The sequence below is a fragment of the Castor canadensis genome, chromosome 12 (assembly GCF_047511655.1).
Source record: "Castor canadensis chromosome 12, mCasCan1.hap1v2, whole genome shotgun sequence".
NCBI lineage: Eukaryota > Metazoa > Chordata > Mammalia > Rodentia > Castoridae > Castor > Castor canadensis.
Genome location: NC_133397.1, coordinates 45,070,712 through 45,096,914, shown reverse-complemented (window position 1 = coordinate 45,096,914; position 26,203 = coordinate 45,070,712). Strand labels below are relative to the sequence as shown.

Sequence of the window (26,203 nt, the reverse complement as noted above, 5' to 3'; positions counted from 1 at the left end):
ATTATCTTCTTATGAATTCTTACCTTCATTTCCTTTGTTTTCCATAGTTAAGACTTAAAAACTTTCAACAAAAAGGCTCATAATTTACTACAAGAAGTAGTTCAAAGAACATGTTTTATTTTATAAATCTGTTTTCTCATGTTGCACCAAGTTTTCATACAATTTATGTTTCCATGGGTATAGAAAACAATTTAAACCCTGGTTTTTATAAAGTAAAAGCAAGTCATCAATTCTTCTCTGAATTTTTTTGAATTAAAAATCATTTGGCATTACCTTTATTTAAATGTTTACAAAAGAAAATAGTCAATCAGATTTATTGCAAGTTGTTTTTGTTGAAGAAGTAGTGAATAGCTAATATGTAATTGTATATTTTTATTTAAATATCACTTACTTTAATCTGTGGGAGGCAATGTTATAAGTTTTTTGCTCAATGCACATAATAAATCAATAAGGTGGGACATATTACTATCTCTGTTTGATACCAGAGAAAATAGTTACATAATGAATGTCATTACTAATCCTATTTGCATACGCTATTTGTATTCACAATCTAGACTTAAAATCTATAATTTTTTAGAAAATGAAATATTGGAAGGTATCTATTGGTAAATGGGGAAATTCATGTTCTTTTCACTGTGATATTCTTGAGACATTTTAGGCACATCATAAATATTCATCCTTCATTTCTTAGCTTAATTGGTATGTGTACCTCTAGGTAGAGCTATTTTATCTGAATAGTAATGGGCAATAATAGGACAAATCTTATTGCTACGCAGTGAACATGAATTACTTCTCTTTTATGGAATGTAAATACTCTATTTACACAGCAGGGGAAAGAAAGTGATTATAGTTAACTTTATAAAAAAATACCTCTTAGACATGTTCCCTGCAACATAAAGAAATAGAAAAAAAAACTACTAAATCTTTGATATGTCAAAGACGAAATTGAAACAGAATTTATATTTAAAAGTGAATATAAAACCAAATGTTTATAGATCTATTATATTTTACTAAGAAAGACTTAAATGATTTTCTAACCTTAAAACATGTAATAGAAAAGGCAATAAATTAACATTAAAGAAATATATATTCATTTATAAACAAATTCAGAAAACAAATGTCATGATTTACTCTTAAAGTTCACATAAATAAAATCTTATAGATAGAAATTAAGGAAAAAAGAAAAAAAGAAAAACAATGACAATCCAAGAAAACCTAAGCCTCATAAGCAGATGATTTGTGATTGACTAAGAAAACATGGAGAAGATATTGAAGTATTAAAATTTTAAAAAATGAAACATGAATCTATATAGGATAGCGTTTAGAATTTATGGAGAAATATACTACTGACGTGTGTAGATATATTTGAAAACTTCAGTGAAATAGCCAATTAGCCAATATATAATTTGCTAAAATGCTTTTAAGGAAAAAAATAAACTTAGACGTGCTGTATTTACTTAGAAAGTAAAAATAGAAAAAAAACCACATGAAATAAATGCAGAAGATTTAGATCATCTATGTCCTTTGCCAAAGTTCAAATAAGATTTTACATCTCATTTCTGCAAATTATTCCATACTACTGAAAAAGAAATCATTCCACGTCACAAAAAGGGTTTTCAAAAATAATATTAACAGTAAATTTTTAGAAGGATAAAAAGAGGAAGGAAATACAGAGGTCAAACTCTGTATTGTGAGAATTTGCAAAAATTGTAACTGCAATAATAGCAAAGTCAAACAATATATATAGGGAAATGAAAAAAGAAGTAACAAAGACATGCACATATACTTAAATCATACTCAATATAATCGAACATTTGAAGAAAGAAACTCGTAATCATCACAATTGGTACAACAAAGCATTGAGTATAATTTAACTTCAATTATGTTTAAATTTAGATCAAAATTAATAGTATTTCTCAAAAAGAAAACTTTTATAGCCTATTACAGAGATATCAGATTTTAGCTAGGTATTTTGTTTTGAAAGTCAGAAAATATGTGTTTATTCTTCCCTTTCTATTTATTATTGTTCTGAAATTTTACACAGGATAATTAATTATACATGAATCAAATCATGAGAAAAGAAAGAACGAAAGGTGCTAAGATTAGTGGAAATTATGGTTGTCTGTCCAGAATCTCATGAAAGCATAGTATAAAGGGTTGAAAGTAATAGGAGTCTATTACATGATGAATATATACTTGACATAAAACTAACATCAATTTCCTACATATCTGAAAATTAAAGTTAGAAAAAATAATTGAAAATGTATAATGAATATTTCATTTATAATAGTCACAACATTTAGAATGAATCAGGCATTATCTTTAATGTATACATATATGCATATGTAAAACCTACATGGAGAAAATCAAAGTAAAAAATTATAAACAACACCTTGGCTAGCTGTGTTCATGGAGGAAGACTTATTATGTGGAATTTGATAAATTAACCAATAATTTACATTGAAAGATTAATAGTCAAGAGAATAATGGAAAAATCTAAAGAGCAAGGATGATGAATTTCTTACAGATATTTGGATTTTAATACAAATACAGCTTATAGAGTAATTTATAGATTAAATTGTGATACAGGATATAAATAAGTTTATAAAGAATGCAGAAATAAATCTACACAAACATAGAACTATATACATCACAGAAGTGACATTCAATATGTTAAAAATAGACTGCACAAATTAGAATCAATAAATTGATCATCCAATAAAAACCTGGGGATTTTCTATAATCAAGCTGTCTCCCACATATATTCAAAATACTTATATGTGGTGAATTTCTTAAACTGATTTGTAGGTAGAGGTTGGCCTTTTTAGCTTTTTTGTGAATACAGTGGCAGAAATTGATAATAGGAGAAAGCCATTTGGAATTTTCAGGCCTCAATTCTGCATAGTAATGAGATAAAAATTTAAGCATAATTAGTGCTCTATTTAAAATTAATCAAGTTGACAAATACTTTAAAAAAATTCTTCCTCATACATTATGTTAGCAGAGACATGAGGAAATAGTGAATTTTCTTGTGCTGATAGCTGCAGCATACTTTTGTACAATCAACTTGGAGAGCAGATTTGCAAATCTAAAAACTTGAAGATGTGCATATGCTGCTACAAGCTTGGAATTCCTATTTTAAACTTATAAAAGAAGAAGCATTTGGACATGCACACAGAAAATGTTCACAGATGCACAATATACAATTGCTTATAATATTGGAAAAAGAAAAAGTATCCATCAATGGGAAAGAATCGATTTTTGTACACATATTGAATATACAGTGAAAAACATGAGTTAATACTGTACACATCAATATGAAAAACTGCTAAGTGTTGAAGAGTATATAGACCAAATTGCCAAGTACATGTAGAGTAATATCTTTTACATAAAGGCTAAATATGAAAATAGTACTAAAACTATTTATGAATATGTACATGTGGAACAGAAATATATAAATATGGATGAAGAAATACACAACTGACTTTAAGAGGGTGCTTTAACTCTTGGAATCAAGACAGAGCTACAAAAATGACATTTTCTTTTTAAAAAGATTGGTGACATTTGATAATTTTGTGGTAAAAAATGAAGTGTTTCTTTAAATATTCTCTCTGTGTTTCTTATGATTGAAATTTTTTAAAAATAAAAAATCACAGTTATTTACAAGTGTGTATGTTCTCTAAATGACTAGCTCTGCTTACATATTTAAAATTGGATTGTGTATTGAAAATTCAATTATATGTACTTTTAAAATGAATGATGTAAATCAGATGATTAGAAAGTGAATTAGTCAAGTGTTTGAAATATGTTGAGATGAGCTACTAACTGATTTACTGTCACCACTGATGATTTAAAAAACTAATCTTTCCATAGTTGCTAGTCTTCCTTCTGGAATCAGAAAAAATGAGTAGTTTAGATTCCTGATATACAAGGAAAAGTTCAAAATGATTTTTGAGAGGTAAATGTATATTATCTACGTATATACATTCATATACCTATGATGTGATATACATCACTAATATACATCTGTAGAAGGTAGCTATATATGAATGACAAAGAAGTTTATTATAGTTTCAATTTGAAATTTCTAAATTCTTTTCTCATCCAATTCAATGTGTAGTGACAGATTTCACTGTTTTAAAATGCAAAAAGTGTGCCTGATAATTGAACTAGCAAACTGAGTTGCATATGTTAATTTATATATTTATATAAAAAGTAAGTAACTCATCATGGTATTTTGATGCTTGCCAATTTTAATTCAAATTATAAACTATTTTGATGTATGAAGACAAAAATGTAATCTAATTACAGATAATATCTTTATTCTGTCTTGGTATTCCTTCAGTCCTACTACTCATAACTTCATTATTTTAAATGGAGACATTCTGAAACAATGAAGTAGAGATTGGAATACAAATGTGTATTTCATCTATAATTTTTGTAAAAATAGAAACTGCTTATAACAAAAGCATTGGTGTTACATTAATAAGAACAGTGGGAAGTATGTGTTTTTCCTGTAAATAACGCTAAGAAACCTTAGATCAATTGAACATACTTTTGTTACTATGTAGTTCCATCACTAAAATAATAAAAACTTATTATATAGAGAGTAAGGTTTAGTTTTGTAAGAAAGATGTTTTTCTCTATTAATATAAAGCTTTACATATAAAATTAGGCATTAATATACATCTATATTAAGACTTTTTATGTTTAGCTATAAACAACCAGATATTTAAAATTTTTGAATGTGGAATTTGAAGAGGAACTAATACAGAAACCTTAAAGTGACAGAGATCAACATGAGAAGGGGATCAGGAATCAGTGTAAAGATCAGTTAGAGATCATGGGTCGTAACACATGGGTATACACAAAAGCAATGTTAGGAATCTCTCTGTATAGCTATCCTTAACTCAACGAGCAAAACCACTTTGTCTTCCTTATTATGCTTGTGTCTTTTCTTCAACACAATTAGTAATAAGGACAGAATAGGACCTGCCTGGAACAGAGCAGGGGAGAGGGTGAGAGAGTGGGAGAGGGGGGCAGGGTGGAGAAATGACCCAAACAATGTATGGAAACACGTGAATAAATGAATAATAATTAAAAAAGATATTCTTGTTTAACCTTTAGTTAAAACAAACTTTAAAAAGAAATTCTTTAAAATATATATATATGGTTATCATTTGACTTTCTTGTTGTTTTGAGGTATCTTATTCTATTTTATATATTTTGTTTTGTTTTGTTTTAGTTTTGAGATAGGGTCTTGCTTTGCAGCCCTGGCTAGTCTGGAACTCATGATCCTCACATCTCAATCTCCTTAGACCTGGGAATACAGAAGGGTACCACCGTCAGCTACAGTTTGATTATTAAGTATACTTATAGGAGGACTCTTCTATAAAGTTAATCAAATTACTCCTCAGCATTGTATGGAATTATGTCATTGATAACTCAAAATCCATTAGTAAATAATGAACAGATAGTATAGTCCTCCCATAAGCAGAAATATTTGTACTGATATGAATGGACATTCAAAATGAAATACTTGAAGAAAGCAAGAAAAGCATATGCCCTATAACTCAAGGCTACTTTTATTAAAATAAGTTTAAAAAGGCTGGTGGAGTGGCTTAAATTGTGGAGCATCTTCCTCACATGTGCAAATCCCTGAGTTCAAACTCTAGCACTGTCTTTAAAAAGAAAAAAATAAAAATCGTTCCATGAGTAAAATAAATATAGTTCATCGTTGCTATCGGGGGTAGGGAGGGGGTTATATGGTTCCAAGGAGACCTCCAGCAAGGAAAAACATGAATGCTCAAGATGCATAAATTTGGTGCTGTACTATGATGCTTGATTCAATTTTTCCTATACAGTTACCCACCTTCTACTAAAGACATGCACCTACCGACAATCTAAATTTTTCTTTTTATCACTTAAATTAAGCATATCATGTACTCTTTGTGACTTGGGAGAATCATATAAATTTTACTTTTTTAGGCATTACTTACTTTTTGGGAGGCACATTTTCACAAAATTAAGGGTAAATACTCAGCAGATCACACAACAATTTAATAATGTGGGACTGAGAGCTTCTCTGCATCAACTGAGGTGCATCATGCGTGGGGAATTTAAAATATTTTGATTTATTTGTTTAATTATTTATTGACCATGCTTGGTATAAACTGTGTACAATAAATCAGCAAAGAAGGCAGGATCACTGTAATTTTATTTCATGTTAAAAATCATGTGAATTAGTAAATGGTACAATATTGTCACTAGGTTCCACATTTTCCCATTAGCAACTACCATCAACTTAAAGGACAACTTTATTTTTTTAACCATCTTTGCTTTAAAAAACAGTAAACATGGAAATAATACAAGCTATTAATGGCATGGAATGAAAAGTACATTTTCTAGTTTCCTGACTCACCTTCCTTTTAAAACATGGGAGGCTAGTGGTCCTGGTACATATCTGCATTTAGGAATCAGAGGCACAAGGATCCTGAGTTTGTGGCCAGTCTGGGCTTCTAAGCAAGTTTAAGGCTGGATTGAGCTACATATCAAGACCCAGTGCCAATTCCACAAACTTCAAAAAATATATGAAAATATAAAATAAAATATAAGTATTTCTTCTGGCTATAAAGATGTATGTATTTTGTAAAAACATGATTGAGGGCTAGTGGTATAGATCAGTGATAGAGTACTCACCTAACATGTAAGAGTCATTGGGGTCAATCCCCAGGAGTGGAAAACAGTTTCTTTAAATGATGAATTACACAAAGATGTATGGCATAGTGAAATCTCTAAGTACTTGATGTCAGATGTGGTTATTGTTAACATAAACAATTCACATATAAAACATGAAGATTATATATAAATTCTTTTAAATTTGAATTTGAATTTTACAATTAATATCTATAGATTTTGGAATAAAACATAATTTATTTTTGTTTAAATTAAGATTCTTAATTAGCTTATTCTGATTAGTGAATAGAGAAATAATGACATCATAAAGCAAAAGTTGTGTTGCTTTATATGCAAATAGCATTGTAAAGTAAATGGGAATAGGGAAAGGTTAGATGTACTAAACACAACCTTCGCTAAGAAGGAGGAAAGCTCTTAGTATTGCAGTTATAGTACTGTTGACCAAATTCTTTTGGGCTATTCTTTAATAAAATTTGAAATAAGCACATATAACTGAGCTGCTTGCAACAAAAGACATACCAGCCTACCAGGGCACTGGACTTCAGCAGGTTGCATTGCCTTCCATGTCTACTTTAACACAGACTCAAGTGGCTCGGAGCTCCAGTTCTGTCTGCACTATTTCAGTACTGCACCTCTGATCTATTGTATCTGGTCTTGCTGGTTTATTTGTGCTCCTTCCAGATTCATGTGTTGATATTCTAAATCTGAGTACCTTAGAATGTTACCTTATTCAGAAATAGCATTTATGCAATGCAGACAAGATTAGTTAAGAAGAGGTCATCAGGATAGGTCCTAATCCAATATGACTGATACACTTATAAGAGGAATTATAGAGACAGACCTAAAGGAATATCCCATAGGAAAATAAAGACAAACAATAAAGTGATGGTTTTATTGCCAAGAAATGCCTAAGATTGCCAACAAAGCACCAGAAACTAGGCAAGAGGAGTGGAACAGATTCTGCCTCACAGCCCTCACAAAGGAAGCAATCCTGCTGACACCTTGATCTTAGATTTCTAGCCCTCAGAAACGTGAGACAATAAATTTCTGTTGAACAAGTCACCCAGTATGGGATTCTTTGTTAATGGCAATCCTAACAAATTACTACAGTATGTTTTCATTTTCTGCTCAATCTCCAATTACTTTAAATTACTGTGTGAGTAATTTATCTCCTCATGTACTAATTCCTCTCATTTTTAATATGTTCTTAAGTAGTTTTTGAGTTGCCTTCCCCAATGCTAATTTTCTCATAATTCCTATTAACTTTAGAATGCAAAAATGAGCATTGTTTGCTCCAACAATTTTCTTTGAAAAGAACTCAGTCAGTAAATTGAATTATACAGTGAATATTCACACACCAAAGCTAATATTTCATAAACGTTAATATTCTGTTGTTTTCATTTTCATAAAATGTGTATCCATCTATCCATTCATCTAATTACTTGAATATATTCTGGAATAAATTCAAAACACCTGTGCATTTCAACAATAAACACTTTATGCATATCATTAGCTGGAATCCAGCAGCACTCTATGTTATTTTCTAGGAAAAAAGTTACAGTTAATTGTAAAACTACAGTTTTTTAAGAGTATACAGGACTATACAATTGTGTAACCCAAACTTCTCTCAAGACAGAAAACTACCCTCATCCCAGAAAGTTGTGCAGCACCTTTTATCCATTAGTTGTAAACATCTTGGTAGCAAAGGCAATTACTTCTTTGATTTTTTTCAAGAATATTAAATAAGTGGAATTATACAATTTGTAAGTTTTAGGATTTGTCTTTTATTTTCACTTAGCATTACTTTTATTGCCAAGTAGTATTTCATTGTAAGACACATTTAATTAAACCATTTATCTATTGAAGGACATTTTAGTTGTTTCTAGTTTTTGAGTATTATGAAATTTCCATAAAAAGTAATGTACAAGTTTTTGTGTGAGCACAAGTTTTTTTTTTAATTTCATGGGATAAATGTCAATGAGTTAGGCTGCTGGATTTTATGATATTTGCATGTTTAAGTATTTTTTAAAGTGCCAACATGTTTTCTTGGTATGTTGCATTATTCTGCACAGTGAAATACACTTCACACTGGTTCTTTGATAGATATGTGGTTGCCAAATAGTATCTTGTAGTCTGTAGCTTGCTTATACACTTTTTTTTTCAACACAGGAAATATTTTAAATATTTTTAATTTGCAATTAATTGAATGTGAAAATACAGAACCACAAGAATAAGAAGGCCAAACATAAATTTTTAAAAATGACCTCAGAGTTTAAATTTAAGACTTAAATCTGTAAAATAAATTCCCTGTAGAAAAACATAAATATAAATTTCTATAACCTTAGATTAGAACATAGATAACACCAAAAGTATAAGCATCAACAACAAAAATACATGACTGAAGTTTGTCAAAATTAAAAACTTTTAAGATAGCTAGTAACACAGGGTCTTTCATTGAGACATTTCCATGCATATATGCTTATATTTCCATGTATATATTTCCATGCATAATTATAATTCAAATTAGTTTATCTTCCCTATTTTTCTTCTTTCTACCTTAGTCCCTTTCTTATGGTGGTTCCAACAGGTTTAAAAATTCTATATTCCTTCTTTTTTTATTGTTGCACTGGGGGTCATTGTAGCATTTATAAAAGGTCTTACAATCATATTTGGATTTATCCTCTCCATCATTATTCTTTATCCCTCCTACCTGCATTCCTGGAATTTTCAACAGGTCTTGTTTTTCCATTTACATACATGTCATACACCTTCTTGATAGAGTCTTGAACAGAATAAAGGATCTTAATTTTGACTAAGTCCAATTAAGCAATTTCTCTCTTTATATTTCTTTCTTTTCTGTGTTAAATTAAAGAAATATTTGCTGACTTCTACATTTAAAGATTACTTCCTATACTGGTTATAAAAGTTTAATGTTTTGAACTTTTCCATTTAAATCCAAGAACCATTTTGAATTAATATTCATATTATGTGTGGTTAAGGTTAATTTTTTTGCCTATGAATATCCAATTGTGATCGGACCACATGTTAAAAGACTATCTTTTGTCCACTAAGTTACTTTTGCATTGTTCTCAACAATTAGTGAGTATATTTGTCTCAGTCTGTTTCTTTATTCTGTTTCATTGAACTTTGGTTACATCCCTTTGTCAATATTATGCCATCTTGATTGTTGTAACTGTACAGTGTCTTGAGCATCAGTAGACTGATTCCTATCACTTTAGTTTTGCTTTTTAAAATTATTTTAGTTATAAAAGTTCCTCTATCTTTCCTTATAAATTTCAGAATAATATCTATGTCTGCAAAATAATGTTGGGATTTTGAAAGAAATTTATTAAACCTTTGAATCAACTTAAAGAGAGTTGGCATATTTGCTGCATTATCTTTTGCTTCATGTATACCATGTTTCTTTCTAATTACATCATTTTGATAACTGTTACTAGCATCTGCACATGCCAGGACTGTACTTATTTTGTTGGCATTATATCTACTTTATCTCCAGTATATAGAATTATAATCAATTGCTATATGTTCACACTGTATCCTGTTTGCATGCTAAATTCACGAATTAGTTCTAGTAGAAATTTTTCCTTAGATTCTGCATATAGGGAATGACTTTTTCATTTTCTGTGATCTAAATAAATATCTAAAAAGTCATTGAAATTTAATAGATGTGAGTGATATTTAATAGAATTGATCAACGAAAAGCAAATATACATTAGGATATGTGATGGTTCATTTTATGTGTCAGTTTGGGTAAGTTGTACCCAGTGGTTTGGTCAAACACAAGATGTAATTAACATCTACAGTCAGACTTTAAAGACACTACATTCAGAAATGGAAGGTTCTCATTCACTCAATTGAAATATTGAAGAGTAGAAACTAAGGTTTCTCTAGGAAAAAGACATTCTTCCTTCATATAACACCACAGAAATATTTTCTGAGTTTTCAGCCTGCCCACTTTCTCTTCAGATTTCTATTTTTTCTTTTCTTTTTAATTTTATTGTCATTCTGGGTGGAAGTACATTATAGCATTTACAAATGTTTTTACAATATATCAAGTATATCATACTTGAATTCACCCCCTGCACCATTCTCCTTTTCCCTACTCCCACCATTCCTGGAATAGTTTCAACAAGTATCATTTTTCCATTTACATACATGTGTACACAGTATTTGCACACTTTTGTTTGTTTAAGGTAGCTCTGCAGGGAGTTTCCTTGTGACATTTCCACATATATACAGAAATATGAAACCCAAATTGGTTCATCTTCTCTATTTTTCTTCTTTCTACCTTATCTCTTTTTGTGATGGCTTCAACAGGTTTAAAAATTCTATATTCATTCTTGTATAGATCAAGTCCTATCTGAGTTTGCAGCTTCTTAGCTTGCCCTAAAATTTCTGGGCTCAAGACTGAAACATTTACTCTTGCCTGAGGTTCCAGATTCCTGGTCTGTCTTACATATTTCACATTTGTTAGTCTCCATAATTATGTGAGTTGATGGCATGTATATAAACATATATATTCTCTGGAGAACTCTGTCTGATGCAGATTTTGGTAGTGGCAGTAGATTGGAAGTAATTGGAAGCAAAAGTCAAAATATCATTCCATTTTAACGTGGCCTGCAGAAAATGTAAAGATATTGACATTAAGTACTCCAAAGAAACATTTTGGCTAAATGTGTCATAGTGAAGACCAAGGGTGGCAAGTCTCATATAGGTTTTCACAGATTCAAGCAAATTGTAAGCCCCTTAGTTTTGAACATATAAGCAAGGGTCACAAAAGAGAGATGAGAATAAATGAGTGAACACAGCAAAGAAGGTAACAGAGATTAAATAAACCAGCAATCTTCTAAAGAATATCATTGTAAGCCTCAAGAGAAAAGAAATCAAATAATTCTATTGGACATACTAGAATACTAAATACAAGAAATTTTTTCAGAAAAACAAATTTGGAGAATTAAAAATGTTATAGTAAAAATCAACAACTCATTAAATGATGAAAATAAAGAAATAAGGAGAAAAGAATACATGTGGTAAAACATAACAAATAAAAAGATAAGGGGATTTGTAGTTCAGGTTAGGAGATCTAATCTCTAAGTAACGGACATTTCAGAAAAAGCTTCCAGAGTAAAGTAAAAGGGATAAAACCATGAAAGAAATAATGCAAGAACTTTCCCAGAACTGAACAACAAAGATTTCTGTCTTGAAGGGTACCATTGACTGCCTGGAGCATTCAATGAAAATAGGCCTATCTGAAAGCATATCACTGTGAAACTTCAGAACACAGAGGATAAAGAGAAAAATAAGTTTTAAGAAATAAGTGCTGGGGTAAGAATGAAGGGTTAAGAATAAGGATGAGTCTATACTTCACAAAATGACTAGTAGAACTGAGAAATCCATAAATGAATGCTAAACCAAACCAAATCAAAACAAGCAGCAAGGAACACGTAGGAATATGGTACAGGAAGATACAAAGATCACAGCTATGCCTTAGAACCTGAAGTCAACCAACATAAAATGAGTAGGTACGAAGTGAATTTTTAAGTAATTAATATTATTAAGCTTTTTATAACCAAAAATATCCAGACCCATTCCCTACATTTTCAGAATCTATTATAAGGAAATCACTTTGAACTGTTCTGCCTGGTTCCTCTGACATAATCAATGATCTCTATACAACACATTTTAATTCTCATAGTTTGCCTTTCAATTTTCTAAGGTTCTAAGTGAAAATTTAGCACTTTATCACCTGTACTCTTTCAGACATCATTTCCAGTCTGAAATTTTATATACAGAAATTGAATTATAAGTTTTGCTACATTTTTCCAGTGTTTGTTATTTTGTTTATGCAAATGCTGTGTGCAATATAACTATGTCTAATAACACAATTGCTTTTCTTTTATCAAATATTTCCTGTATAAGATTATGTTGAACTGATAACTCTGTTTTTTTTCAGTTACTTAATTGCTATGTAGCATTTGTAATTCAATGAACACTCTCCCAATAGCTTCATTCTCATATCAATAAATTCCAACATATCAGATTTTTTCAGTTTCACTGACTTATTTTAAGCACTTAAACATGGTACCTAACTATTTTTTCTAATATTTAAAGTACTATTTACTTTCTTCAAAAACCTATTTAATATAGGAATGGACTATTTAATCCATTTAAATAGGCAGAGGACACCTCAACTTTTTCAACACATGAAATTTGATCTTCATATGCAAAACCAAGAATGTAAATACTGTGCATGTTTATTTTGAATAAGGTGTCATTGATTTAATGACCCATTTGGTTTCAAAGCCAAAATATATATCATTTTTAAATCATCAGTTCACAAGATAAATTTAATTAAATTTTGTTAGTATAGTCACTTCCTTGCTTCTCCTCTATTTCCTTGTACAATAGTGAGAACACTACTTTTTTCTTGTTGTAAAAATTATCTTTAGACTTTTGTAAATAAAAAAAATAATTAGGATATATTTGTTGTATAAGGGAGGTTCATTGTGATGATTCCAAATAGTCTTATATTGTACATTGGTTAGATCACTCCCACCATCTCTCCCCTTGGATCCCTTTTCCACCCCACTTAAAACAATTGCAAGATATTTCATTGTTTTGTTTCATATAAGTATATGAAGGTTTACATATGTACAAAACCAAACATGATCATATACAAACTTATATGTAGAATTTATGTCCACATTAATGGAACTACTCTATGGAACCTGGGGAAAGGAGAAAAGGAAAAGAGAATGATAGACCATCCGTAATATCATAATATATAACATCTGTGCAGGTAGAGGATATTACAATATATATTGGAAGCTGTTGAATAATGGGAGTGGGAGGAAAGGCATAAGCTAAAGTAATGAAAAGGGTTGAATGGACCACAGTAAATTATATTCACAGTGGGGATACATTGAGAAACCCCTTTGAACATTGACCTAGAAATTAATAATGAAAGATAGGACTGTAAAATAGGTAAAGTGTGTATGGGGGGTACTTGTGGGAAGGGGAAGAGTGAACAAAAAGACTTTTGAGAATTTTATTATACTGTGTCTCAACAAAAATCTGCCTGTGTATATAGGCAGACCTCACTGATCTGGAATGCATTTCTCTACCCAAATTTGGGAAGCTTTCTGTTATTGTTTCTCTAAGCAAACTTTCTCCCCCTTTCTTTTTCTCTGCACATCTAGAAATTCCTTAATGTACAGTTTGGTTCTCGTAACCAACTCATAAGTTCCATAACTTTCTTTGCTCATTTTCATTTTTTTCTTTTTAATTCTCTCACTAGGTAATTTCAAATGCCCTGTCTGAGCTCCTTGATTCTTTTGCTTGATAAAACTACTATGGAAGCTTTTTATAGAAATTTTTTGTTGAATCATTATGTTCTTCAGCTGCAGAATTTTTACTTGATTCTTTTTAATATTTTCTAGCTCTTTTTGGAATTCCCATTTTTTTTTCATATTTTGTTGACCTCACGTACTTATTTATTCATTTTCTCTTGTATCTTATTGACCTACTTCAAGATGATTATTTTGAATTATTTGTCAGATATTACATTTCACAGGTTGTTTGTGAGCCCTATGGTCTTGCTTTGGTGTCTCTACATTTGAAGACATAGGCACCTATTAGAGTCTTACAGACTGACTTTGCCAATAAGCCTTTCACAAATTTTAGGTGAACCCATTAAAGATTGCAGCCATTTGGCAGGGTATATAGGTGGGTGTTCTCTTGGACTTCTTTAGTGGGCTGGTCTGGTACCTGAGTTAATGAGTGAAATGTTTTGTCACCTGGGTGCAAGCACTATCCCGTTGCTGGCTTCTATAGAGAACTGGGGCCTGGGTCCTCTGGTACAGCTTTGGATTTGGTTCAGATGTGTAGATCATAGCACATGGTATATGAAGAGAGGTTTGGAGACTAGATCTATGGGCATGGGCCTGGGTCTTTTGTCTATATACAGTAAGTAGGTGCTAGAGAAAGACTGGAACTTAGGGATATGGAGGCCAGTCTGAACCCTGGAGTTGTGTGAGCAGGCCTGGAACCTGGACCTATGAGGAGTAACATAAGAAGAAGACTGGAAACTTGTCTCCACAAGAGAAGGCTTAAGTCAGAAATTCATAGGGGCTTACCAGTCAGATATACATAGGGGCTTACCTGGTGGTTGCCCACAGACAAAACTTGAATCTATGTGAGCCATCTTGGAGACTTGGTACACAAGCACCAGTCTGGTATCAGGGTTCACTGAGGTGGACTTATTGCTGAGGTTCTCAGCATTGTCAGGTGCTCACTGTACTCTCCTACTGCAAAAAAGAATATCTGTCTGCACTGAGTTGTGTGGGTTTGGGGGACTGATGTCACAGTTAATGAAAACATGCCCTGCTACCCTCTTCAATGTGTCTTTTCTTATTTTTGTGCCCCACCCTGGTGCTATAAACATATGGGCATACACACACACACACACACACACACACACACACTCTTACACACTGAGATATTGATAAAAATACTATCATAAGTTTTTATTTTGCTATTTTATTTTTTTTTATATTGAGATAGTGTCTCACCAGGTAGCCTAGGGTGGCCTACAACTTTCAATTCCCTTGCCTCAACCTCCCAAGTGCAAGGATTATAGGAGTGCACCACCACACTCAGTTCACCACAGGTTTTAAATAAGAATAATTTGACCTCTTAATTTGAGGTCTATGTTATTTGATAGATGTGGTTTTATGGTTTTTCGGTTGAGGTAAGGGTACTGAGGATTGAACTTAGGGCCTTACATTTGCTAAGCAGACACACCACCATCTAAGCCACTCTGGCAACCTGATAGATATGTTTTTTTAATCTATCTGAAAAAGATATACTTTCTATGCTTAAATTTACATGTAGACACTAGTTTAAATGCTAACTAACTCTATCTGAAAATATTTAATGACTTGATGGCTGACTTGAGAAACTATTAACAAGATAGCAGCCCCCATTTTTCTTTCATCTTTCCAAATATTCTGGGTTCTTTTCTCTCTCTCTCTCTTTTTCCTCCTTTTGGTGAATTGATGGTAACCAGTACCCTTCATTTTACTTACATTAATTTTCAATGTAATTTTCTGACACTCATAACCAATTACCTTTGTCAATACAATCATATTTATTGCCCATACTCAATGACCATTATGGAGTTTTCTTCAACTTTTACTTTGAGTATTGCAAAGTCAAATTTTACAGAATTAGGTATTTTCATTGTTAGGTTTTAATCCACTAGTTTTCTGAGCAGTAAGATGCTTTCCCTTTTTTGGGGGGCTCTACTGGGGATTGAACTCGGGCCTCGTGCTTGCTGAGTGGGTGCTCTACCTCTTGAGCCACTCTGCCAGCCCTTTTCTCATTAGTTATTTTAGAGATAGAGTCTTTCTGTATGCCATTTCTTCTGCATGTAGCTGGGATGACAGGTACATACCACCTCTCTCAACCATTGTTTGAGATGGAGGTCTCATGAACTTTTTCCCTGACTGGCATTGATTACAGACTTAAGATAGCACAACCAGCTTGAAGTGAGATTCTTTTTAAATAATAGTGTTTTCAGTCATTAAACTGGTAAATTTTTGAAAAAAAAACTGAGCAGTTTTGTTAAAAAGCCCATAAATGAACAAAAGTTATAGATTAGATTATTATCTATCAATGATGACTTCTACTCCCAGTTCTACTAGAGTATAGGCATATAACTCCTATGATTCTGTAACACAGACAGAATCTATTATTAATCTCTTCTTAAATTAACAAGACGCTGATGTCCCCAAGTTGTACATTGTCTCAGTGATAATGAGGCCTGTTAAATTTTCCTGTAGAAAACTTTTTGATGGTATTGACATTTGAGAAGTGTATCAATGACTTATATTTATCAATAGAAGCCATATAAATAATTTTATATTGTTACTCTATATAACAAATTATCATCATTTTAAGTGTGTTTCTACAATATCATATTTCAAGTACAAGTATTTTTTTAATTTGAGGAAAATAAGCAGGGAAGTAGAGGAAAGAATTCATTAGGGTTTGGAATTATAATTCATCAATTATATACATAGTGGAGGACACTGTCCTTTTTAAACATCTGTTTTATTTATTAGTTTTGAATCCTAAATATGAGTTTCCATACAATGCCTCATATTACTTTGAGCAGAGCAGGAGTCTGGGAAATAAAAGTTTGAGGTAAATCTTTGTGAATTTAGTACTTCTCTGTATACATTTAAATATGTCTCACAGGAAATGGACTTAAATATTAGGAGAATATATAGAAAAATTATTCCACTAATGATAACCATATCATTCCCTGAGAACATTTTTGGGAAATCCTACCTAGTCTGGGCACTGAGAAGCCAAAGTTCTACTAATTTACTCGCTCAAATTATGGGATAAATATACTATATATAGACTGCAGAGGGGAAACTGGCAGACCTAGTCTTCATTTACAGTTCTTTATTGCCTTTCCCTAAAGATCAGCATCACCGTTCCTGTGTTATTAAAGACATTAATCTAAAAATACCTGAAATAATCTTACCAACTGACTTGCTAGTGTGATGGTTGTCTCAGCTGACTGATCATGTCAATTAGATTGGTGAACTTCAGGAAATATCCTTAGTTTTATTGTGATACTCTGAATTTGAAAATTTTGGTCCTCCACATAGTCAATTTGCAGTGAGGGAAGATGGGACATCTTTGGACTCAAAGCCAAAGGAGCTAATGTAAAATTGAAGAGATTATAGAATAAAACATTCCTACCCCTGGAGAGCTGAAAGTGTCATTCCTGTGAAGACTTTTAAAAAGAATGTAGTATCATTGAACACTTAGTCAAAAAAACTTTGGAAGTATTTTCCTAGAAAATTTTTTTTACTGTATGATTTAGATTAGGAAATCAAACTAGGACACAACTACAACATGAATGATCTACTTTTCTCTTTGATTCTTATGAAATGTTACCTTTGTAAAATAGAACCTGAGAATCTTACAAGCACTTCCATTAGTGCGTGCTCTCAGTAAGTGATGGTGGGAATCTGCAGTGGTGATTTAACAGAAGAAGCACAAGTAGCCTTAAAGAGTAATTCACTTTGAGAAATAGGGTAAAATCAGAGCTTAATTAGTGTAAACCAGAATAGAAATATTACAGTAGAATAATTGGTAAAGTCAGGTAAGTACCTAGAAAAAGTCAGGTATTGCAAATGGTTGTAGTATTTAGAAGGGATCAAAAGAGAAGTAAAATTAATATTTTTAAATGAGCTTTCCAGTATGTTTCCTGTATTTTAAGGGGTACAATGCTTCCAAATGTGGATTTTTCACATAGTCTGGTATAAATGTGATTCTTTCAAAAGGCACAATCATCTCTTACTTAGAAGAAAAATCTCTCCAAACTGGTCTTCAAATTCCACAATGGTTCCAATGTCATGCTAGAGTTGAAAGGTTTACATGAGGTAGAATTTGATTGCCTACTCTCATCTATTCAGAGGTGAATGGTGTTACCCTGGAGGAGAAAATCTTCCATCTTCATCACATGGTTTTCATCCATGAGTTGGAGATAGTTTCAAGGGAAGGAAAGATGGAAGAAGCTAAAGAGTTGAGTGCTGGAAGGCATTTGGATATTGGACAAAACATGAATATATAGTTGAGACAGAGGCTAGGAAATGTAGTACAAATTGGAGGCAAAAAAGAATTGCACTAAAGCAGGAAAAGCTAGGTGTCAGTGGCTTACACCTATAATCCTAGTCACTTGGGAGGCTGAGATCAGAAGAATCACTGTTGCAGGCCAGCATGGGCCAAAAAAGTTTGTGAGATGACATCTCAGTTGTAAAAAATAAGCATGGAAGTGTGCGCCTGTCATACCATTGAAAGTAAGAAGGTTAAAATAGGAGAATCCTGGCCCAGCCTAGCCTAGAAAAAAGGTGTAAGATCCTATTTCCAAAATAACCAAGACAGAAAAGGCTGAAGGTATTACTCAAGTTGTAAAATGTCTGCCCAGCAAGTACAAAGCACCAAGTTCAAATTCCAGTATTGCCAAAACATTTGAAGGAGAGAATAAACAGTGGAATACAAATAAAAACCTTGTTAATGTTAATTTTTTTAGTGTTCAATGTCTGTGTTTTCTACTAAATTGTAAGTTCCATTAAAGCAGAAAACCAAATTTTTGTTTCTACTTATTATAGAAACTATTCCTAAAAACTACTCATTTATATTTGGCAGATAAAAACTTTTCAATAACTGTATTTTAATTAAATAAAATAAGTTCAGAATCTTCCAAATAGCTTATCATAGTTCTGTTTGCAGTCCCCATAAATTTCTGACAGTATATAAACATATATAGGTATATATAATTTATACTTTGTGTGTCATTTTTGTGTATTCCCTATTAAATTATAAGACTCAAGAGAGTAAGAATCTTTAGTAAGTATTTGAAAGTTGTATTTCTGTGTCTATAGAACGTTGTGGTCATTGCACAAGTGCATGTTGAATTAGACAGTTGATGTAAAAATACAATCGGATCCCCATTTAAATAGGGAATTTGACAAGGTTAAGCAGCAGACAAATTTCAGAATTCTTTCCAATGTACAAGCATTTCTCAATCTATTTCTCATTATCATACCCCCAGGAGGCTTTTTAAAAACTTTTCCTAGCACTTTATATAATTTATTATGAAAGTTTATGCCAGAGATCTATTTATCCATATCTGTTTATGTATAGTGGTCTTTTGGAAGGCTATAAACCATTGTAATATATAGTATTTACACCCTCCAACTCCATTCCAAGGAATCAATTTTTTATCCTTTGGAGATAATGTAACCCTGTTGCAAATGCTTGCTCTATACCATGATTCTTTTCACTTTAGTTGAAGAATGACAAGGGATATCATTCAGTGACATAATAGATGGACCACACAAAATTAAGTTTGCTAATGTAAACTTTGTGAATGAAAAAATGTAGAATTGAAAACCAAGTATGTGGCCCAAAAATAAATTTAATATAACCTACCTCTCATTTACTTTTCATTTTTGTCTGTTTATGCTGTGGTGTTGTTTTAAGATGGGGTTTGTCATGTAACCCAGACTGGCATAGAACTCACTAAGTAGCCCAGGCTGCCTTTGAACTTGCAAGTTTCCTGTCTCCTACTTCTGAGAGCTGATAGCCTTTAAAAAAGAAACAACTTATTGTATGGTTTAAATCTGAAATGTCTTCCAAATGTTCACGTGTTAAAGGTTTGCTCTCTAATGCAGCAATGTTCATTGGCAGGGCTTTGGGGCAGTGATTGGATTTGGACAAATGAATGGATTCATACACTCATGGGTTTATAATCTGATGGTCATTTGGGAAGTGATGGAAATTTAGGAAGTGCGATCTAGTTGAATGAAGGGACTCCTTGGGGACTGTGCTATGTCTAGCCCACCCCCCTCACCCAGTCTTTCTTTCTCTCTCCCCCACCACATAGTGAGCCCATGATAAATTTGCAGTACCACATGCTCCCCAGCGTGGTACTCCGCTTTACCACAGCACAGAAACTAAACAATCAAGCAACCATAATACTAAATAATCATTTTCCCCGTTTAAATTGCCTATTTCTGTCTGATATTTTGTCCCAATTTCAAAAATCTAACACAATTTCATGGTTGCCTGTGGATATCCATAGCAACCATGGCTTATGTTACCATGATTTGTTATTACTGAGTTAACCCTTCATAAAAATTTTCTGGTTCTGAAGGAGAAATATTTGTTTAAATATTTGGATTCGGTATATTTCAAGATACTATGAAAAAGAAAAGGAACTATTGAGATAGCTAGAGGAAGCAGAGAGATGATGGATAATATGGGTCTGGACAAGATTATTTGCAAGCTTGTTAATGTAAATGATTATTGCAATGCATTATATAGTAATTTATGTTATATTTATCGATAGTAGATATTATGCAGGTCTAAAATTCCATTACCATATGATGTGATTCAACAGAGGAGCTTAACATGTCAGTGAAGTTGTATTAGTTTGACTGTATCTTATCAACTATTAAAATCATTATTTTTCTCAATTGTGTTTTAGATTATTATTATTATTGTTATTATACATGTGGAGGATAATGTATAAATAATATATAATAGAATTCCAAGTGTTCAACTATGCTTTGTACATAAAAATTCTATTTGCTTTAAGAATTTTCAATAATTTAAGTTCATTTTCAGTTTGTCCCCTGCATGCATTTTTTTATAAAAAATTATTATTATTATTATTGCCATGCCAAGATACATTGTGACATCTACAAAAGTTCTTACAATGCCAAAGTACATTGTGACATCTACAAAAGTTCTTACAATATATCATAGTTGAATTCACCCTCTCCATTATTCATCATAACACCCTGAACACGCCCAGTGGTGTCTGCAAATTTGTTTTTTGGCAGTGCTGAGGTTTATTTATTTATTTTCACAGTGAATGATCTTTATTTTTTTATGTAAAAATCATTTATTAATTTTATATTTTAGAATTATAACTCTATTAGAATATTAAATTACCCTCATTCCTTATAAATGACTACATATTCTATGATATGTTCGTAGCATAACATTTTTTTTTCTTTTATTCATATGTGCATACAATGTTTGGGTCATTTCTCCCCCCTTGCCCCCACCCCCTCCCCTACCTACCTCCCCCCTTCCCCTACCTCCCTATTCCCTCGCTATCAGGCAGAAACTATTTTGCCCTTATCTCTAGTTTTGTGGAAGAGAGAGTATAAGCAATAATAGGAAGGGCCAAACTCAGGTCCTCAAGCTCGCTAGGCTTGAGCTACTCTACCACTTGAGCTACTCCACAAGCCCTATATAATGTTTTTTAATAAAAACATATTAGGCTATGCCTGAGAATGAAGAGAGTTGTCTTTCAAGTACATCATTGGTAGAACACAAAAAAATCAAACTAAATTTTGCCAATAGGATGAAGAAAAAAATTTTGGTCTAAGAAGTAATACCCCACTTGTCAATCAAAAGAATCAGTCTTCTAGCCACCTCAATACTCTGCAACATAGCCAAAAGTCAACAAATAAAATGAAAAATATAAAAATATAAAAATTTAAGAATACAAACTTCTAATTAGCAATTACATCAAATCTATGTATGTATTAAAGTCTCTCAATGTCAGCCCCTTCCTGTGTTCATGTCCTTTCTCTCCTCCCATCACTCTGACAATGCTTACCACTCTTAGCTTTAATCACTGACTTATTTTCCAACTTCATTTAATTAAGTAGTCTATTCCTGAATGACAAAAATGATATTTAATTTAGTGTCACCTGGAAGAATTAAAGAAATTCTGAAATTACCATATAGAAAAAATCACAGCACCCACCCCAATGATTTGCACATCATATTTTTTATTATTCAAAATTGCTATTTTTTGTTAGTAATTTTTAGTTTTTTTATTTTATCACTTGTATGATAATAATTTAAATCAAGTTTTATTAGTCACAAATAATAGTGAAAATAACCAAATGGTAATATTAAATAGCAATGGAAAATTTTTAAACTTTATTACATATCATGAAGCCAGATTAATTATCTTTAATGTTTTATTGTTCTTTTATAATACTGACCAAGATACATTTTCAAGCTGTATCCAACACTATCTGTTATTTAAACTAAATATTCTAAAACAAAAAAATTACAATATCAAATTGAGACCTCTTTTAGAAGTTAAAGAAAGCCTTGGAAGTTTAAGGGAATAAAAGAATTCATGTTATGATTTTAAAACTTTAAATTTGTATATAAAGTGCCAAATATTTGACATTCAAAAAAGTTAAAGCCTTCATATTCATGTCCATTTAAAAATATCTTTAAAATCTAGACAATATTCAAGGTATTACCCCACCTATTAGCTTAAGATACACATTTTCTTTAACAACTAGAGAGCTTTCAGAGTATAAACATCATTCTTTCATTACAACAATAGTTTTAAGTTCTCAGCTTATTTTAAGGTTACATTTTAACTCTGTAGTGTTTGCAATCACTGTAAACTTGTCTCAGGAACTGTCTTTTTTGTATTAGGAAGTTTTCAATCTTGTTGGCTTCTCTGAAGAGTCCAACAATCTCTTGAGGATAGGTAAGACACCTAAAAAATTAGTTAGCATTTGTTGCCCTTAACGCAGAGAAACTAAAGCAGATACCTTAAAAGCAACTGAGGCCAATAGGAGAAGGGGACCAGGAACTAGAGAAAAGGTTAGATCAAAAAGAATTAACCTAGAAGGTAACACACACGCACAGAAAATCAATGCGAGTCAACTCCCTGTATAGCTATCCTTATCTCAACCAGCAAAAACCCTTGTTCCTTCCTATTATTGCTTATACTCTCTCTTCAATAAAATTAGAAATAAGGGCAAAATAGTTTCTGCTGGATATTGACGGGGTGGGGGGAGAGGGAGGGGGCAGAGTGGGTGGTAAGGGAGGGGGTGGGGACAGGGGGGAGAAATGACCCAAGCCTTGTATGCACATATGAATAATAATAATAAAAAAAAATGAGAAAAAAAAGATGCATCAATTGCTGCCCTCTCTCTTAAGATCTTTTCATGTGTAGACAACATTAGATGAATTTCCTTGCTTATGTCACTTAACTCTTCTTCCAGGGATTTGTCCTTATGAAATAGTCCAGAACATTCAGAGAAAGATGAATCTGATTTTCCAAGAGGGGACATCTCTGGATGATCTTGCATTTGAGACTCCTAATTCCCTTGACCTCTTGCAGTTTCTAGAATCAGGTTTCACAAGGTGATCTGCCGTCATAATCAGGAGGCACAAACTTCCTCCTCTGCAGAAGCACGGGAATGAGGGCTCATCCAAATTATTTTAATTTACAGCTGCAACAGGTGTCATTATGTTTGCTCGGTCATACTCAACCAACATTACTACTTGGAACAGACACCAGGGCCACTGAAGACAGAATGAGGAGCAGAGGAGGAAAATCAAACTAGAGTCAAAAAAAATGCCTATGACATAGCTGAGAATAAAAAATGAAAGTGATTGTAGTAACAAATCATGAAAAATTAAAACCATATTCCAAGCGATATTTTTAAAGGAAAGCAAGTACGTGACATGATACGTAATATATTCATGCAAACCTATATTACAACTTGCTACTCAGAGCCAGGATCCCACCTACACACATGCAAGTGAATGGTATATACCAGGCTTTGCTATTCTGCTGGTGTCAGGAGGCTTCCTTCTCCACAGAGCATGGAGGTCTAGCACTCCCCACTGTCCCTGACAACAAGAGAGCCCTTGCTCCCTCATTAAAGAGTGAGAACACCAGATTCCCCACTGAGGGGAGGAAAGCTATAACCTGCTACTCTGTAGGCAGCACCAGAAGGCTTGGTTCCCCAAGGTGCCCAGTGGCCCAGTGCTTCACACTGCACCTCTCTGCAGGAGAGTCAAGTCTCACCTGTCCAAGATCTGGAAAGCCAGCTCCTCCAATGAGTGGCAATTTACTACCTTGCTGGCACTAGATGGCCCACCCCCACAGTGCACAGACATGCAGTGTTCCCCACTGGCAGGAGAGCCCCTGGGCCCTCATCAATGAGCAGGAACTCCAGAGCCCTTCCTGTGGAAAGAAAAGAGGTAATCTGAACCAGAACAGGAATCCTGCAAGGGGTAACATTTCCATGATAACCCTCTCTGAAGACTACTGCTGGAGCTTCAGGAGAAAAAACTCAAAACCTCAACTACAGTGGCACAAGAGATTAAAATCCTAAAGAAAAAACTAAAAAAAAATTCTCAACACTTTCAGCAAGACCACTGCTCTCCATAACAAGCCAGTTCCACCGCTAAGGATCTGAAGACTTGCAGAGATAAAGAGCTATCAAATAATGAATTCCAAGAAAACAATAGTAAAAATGAATAATAATCTCAAAGAAGAAAAACAAAAATTGTATTTCACCTCAAACAGGATGTGAAGAAACAATTAAATGAGCTCAAAAAGAATACAAACAGATGAATGAAATTAGGAAGCTAATCCAGGGTATGAAAGAGGAAATCAATGAAGATATAGAAACCCTAAAAAATACTCAATCAAAATAAACAACTCAATATTCCAAATAAATATTTCAATTGCCAGCTTGGCAAACAGAGTGGAGCAAGTTAAATTAGAGTATCAGGAACAGAAGACAAAGTAGAGGAATTAGACCAAACAGTAAGAGATCATGAAACAATACTAAGAAACTATGAATGGGACATGCAAGTTATCTGCGAAACCATGAAAAGACCAAACCCATGAGTCATGAGTGTAGAAGAAGGAGAGGAGATATAAACCAAAGGCAATGACAACCTATTCAATAAAATAATAGTTGACAAGATCCCTAACCTCAAGAAAGAATCACCCAGGTGCAGGAAGCTTACAGAACAACAAACCATCAAGACAAAAAAGAAATGTCCCCAGACACATTATAACCAAAACACTCAGCACACAGAACAAAGAAAGAATTCTGAAAGCTGCAAAAGAGAAAAGATAACTCACAAATAAAGGCAAACCCATTAGAATAACAACAGACTTCTCAACTCCAGCCCTAAATGCAAGAAGCTCATAGAAAGACATAATTCAGCCCTGAAAGAAAGCAACTGTCAACCTAGATTAGTCTATCCAGCAAAATTTTATCTTTCCTAGTTGAAGGAGACATTAAAACCTTCCACAACAAAGAAAGGCTAAAGAAATTCACGACTACCATGCCAGAACTACAGAAGATACTTAAAGGACTTTTACATACAGAAGAAGAAACCAGAGTGAGATAGAAAGACTCAAAAAAGAATTAACCCTTTTGATCAAGCAGACCAGTAAACAAGAAATAGGTAAAAGCATTAAGGGAACAAGAATGACTGGATACAACATGCACCTCTTAATATTAGTACTAAATGTAAAAGGCCTCAATGACCCAATCAAAAGACAAAAAATAGCAAATTGGGTTAAAAAACAAGAAACAATCATATGTTGCTTACACGACTCATATCACTGTAAAAAATAAAAACTGGCTTAGAGTCAAAGGATAGAAAAAGGTTTTCCAAGCAAATGGATTCCATAAACAGTCAGGAGGAGCTATACTCATATCTGACAAAGCAGACTTTGGAATAAAATCAGTCAGAAGAGACAATGAAGGACACTTTGTATTAATGATAGCAACAATTCATCAAGATGAAATATCAATCCCTAACATATATGCACCAAACACAGGGACATCCATCTACATAAAACAAAATGCTAATGGCCCTAAGAGCAAAGACAGACACTAACACAGAGAGAGTAGGTGAACTGAATACTCTCCTGTAACCAACAGATAAGTCTTCCAGACAAAAAAATCAACAAAGAAACTTCAGAGCTACTCCTAACATAGACCAAATAGACATCATTGATATCTACAGAGTATTTCACTCAACAACCTGGCAATATACATTCTTTTCTGTAGCTCATGGAACTTTCTCCAAAATAAAT

General features: G+C 32.7%; 1 pseudogene; it reads right to left on the bottom strand.

The window, feature by feature from the left end:
* Positions 1-22,710: 22,710 nt before the first annotated feature.
* On the bottom strand, positions 22,711-23,511 carry LOC109677772 (testis-expressed protein 12 pseudogene; annotated as a pseudogene).
* Between the last annotated feature and the right edge of the window lie 2,692 nt (positions 23,512-26,203).